The following is a 2,641-nucleotide window of genomic DNA, read 5'->3' on the forward strand; positions in this document are numbered from 1 at the left end:
TACTACAGGTGCACTTGTTTTTCTCCCCAAGAACAGTTTGTTATATTAATGAACTTTTCATTCTTAAGATGTCTTTGCATGGGAACTTACCAGGCTAGCTGCTAGCTAGTAACAAATAACAAGTAACAAGGCCTGTGTCGCCCTGAAAACTCAGCTTCTGAGCTTGCTAACATAGTTTTCTGAGGACTTTCCCAGGACAGTAACTGTAAACATAGAGATGTGTACATTCTTTCTGTTACACATCTTGTGATGGGCATTTCTCATGGCCAGTGCAGTGAGAAAGTGTTATCCTGACCATCCAATCTCTGGCCATGGTAAGAAGCCAATAAATCCTGGGAGGAAAAATAAACTCTGCTCTTTCTTTAGCACACCTCAACCTGTGTCCGCGTGATCTATTGATCTTCAGGTGACCCGACGTGTCTTGCACGTGTGTTACAGGGTACTGTCTAGCCTGTGGCTATGGATGGTTTTGGGCTTTCTCTTACGGAGGGCCTGGTTCTGGAGATATGGCGTGCAGTGCATGATCAGATGGGGATTGATGTGTCGTATGCTGACTTTCAGCGATTGTGTGAGTATGGCAGAATTGAGGGGTTTTTCCCTGTGGTTGAAGCGATTTTTTCGCAGTCAGCTTGGGACACTTTAGGCGATTCCCTGATTGAGTCTCTGCTGGTCGGTTATCAGCCCCGGCTGCTCCGGCTGCTCGGGATCTGGCGAAGGCGCGGCTTTCTCAGGTCGGGTCCCGAGGTCGGCTCCCCCGGGATGGCCGGGGCCCCCGGCGGGTTGAACGGGGCCGCCGCGGGATCGGTGTGCGTGACCCCGCCTCGGCCGGCGCCGCGGCGGTGTAAGCCTGAGGCGGCCTTGGAGCCTTGCCAGCGGGCCGTCGGGGGCGCCGCGGGCCCGGGGGGTGTAACGCCGCCCCGGCCCGCGCCCCGGCGGTGGAAGCCCAGGGCGGGCTCGCCTCCTCCGTGTGCCCTCCCGGCACAGACCGATGGAGGGGTGCTTGAACGGGGGGCGGCGCTGCCTCCGGGGGATGCCTCAGGGTCTGTCCCGTGTCCCTGCTGCGGCTGGGCCGTGCCTTGCCCCGCGGTGGGGGCCGGGCCGGGCCTGGGCCCTGTGCCGGCAGCCGCGCACGCTGTTCCCCTGCAGGAGCAGCCGGCTCCGCTTCTCGGACCTTTTGCCCCTGAAAAGACGCTGTTAGGGGCGGTTCTCAGCGCTGCCCCCCCGCTCCGGATCCGTGGGGCGTGGGGGCGGGTTCTGCGAGTGTTGCGGACGCCGGGCCGGATTCTGCCGACCCCACGCTGCCGGTTTTCCCTCCTTCGAGCCCGGGTTGTCCCCTGGCAGCAGAGGAGGACGCTGCTCCAACTTCGCAGGCTGTGCCTTTACCGGCGCCCCGGTCCTCCCCCGCGCCGGGAGCGGGCTGTGCTGAGCTGCCTCCATCCCCCCCCGCCTCGGGTTCCCAGGCATCGCCCGAGCCTGCGGCTGGAGCCGGCCCTCCCCCGCCGCCTCCTGTGGCAGTGGCAGACCAAGGTCCTGAGCTGTTTACCACTGCCTCGGGTGGTGATGCCGCGGGGGAAAAGCCGGTGGCCTTGACGGCCCAGGGGTCCCAGGCTGCTGGAGCCTCTTCGGCTGGCCTGTGGACCTTGTCCTCTATTCAAATGACTGTGCAGCTGAGTGTATCAGGCATTCCATGTGATTCCGAATGCTTTGATCCGGTGGGTGAGGGCTTGAGTGCTCTTCTTGTGGCGTGGTTGAATGTCACTGCCCAAGGCACCATTGCTCACCTAGGGGACATCGATTCGGATTTCCTGGGGTGCATTTCTGCCACGGGTTCCACACTCCTGCCTCCTGTTCCTATCCCTGTGGGACCTGGATTTGCTCACCTTGTGCCTTTTGAGTTTTATGTTCGCAGAGCTGAGACCCAGCTGTGGGGAGATGGTGGCTTCGGGTTCCCTGGACCTCCCTGGGTCACTGGACTGCTGTTCTGACAGCCAGGGGTCATCCTGAACGGGTCTGCACCCGGTCCATCCTTGGTGAGATGCTGTCAGAGACTAGCTTCCGTGGGTTTTGACACTGGCATGGATATCACAATTGTCAAGTTTGCTGATGGACCTGATGCTGACACATTCAACACAAAGAAGAAATTGAGACTGACTCTTCAGCATTTTCTGTTGTCTTCTCTCATGATAGACTAGTCACCATCCGTGACTTGATGCAAGAACAGTTGGATCACAGTGATCTGGAGTTTCAGCCAGTCCCTGGGACATTCCTGTTTTCTGTATCAAGAAGAAGTCTGGGAAATGGAGATTGCTATAATACCTCCAGAAAGTACTGCTGTGGTGGAAAGCATGGTGATGTTGCAGGCTAGCATGCCTTCACCTGCCATGCTTCCTGCCAATTGGCTAGTCCTCATCGTGGATCTGAAGGATTGTTTTTTATGATTCCTTTGCATCCTGATGACAGACCAAAATTTGTCTTTTTGGTGCCAGCTATCATTAATGCTGAGCCCACACAGAGATATCAATGGAGATTTTGCCCTAAGGCTTGTGAAAATTTGCCGGCATTTGCTGATGATATGGGGCTCTAGCCCTCTCTGGAGTTTGCAAGCGGTTTCCTGCTGCTCGTCTCTACAACCTCCCTGAAA

This window comes from Cyanistes caeruleus, chromosome Z (assembly GCF_971803275.1).
Source record: "Cyanistes caeruleus chromosome Z, bCyaCae1.hap1.1, whole genome shotgun sequence".
Classification (NCBI taxonomy): Eukaryota; Metazoa; Chordata; class Aves; order Passeriformes; family Paridae; genus Cyanistes; species Cyanistes caeruleus.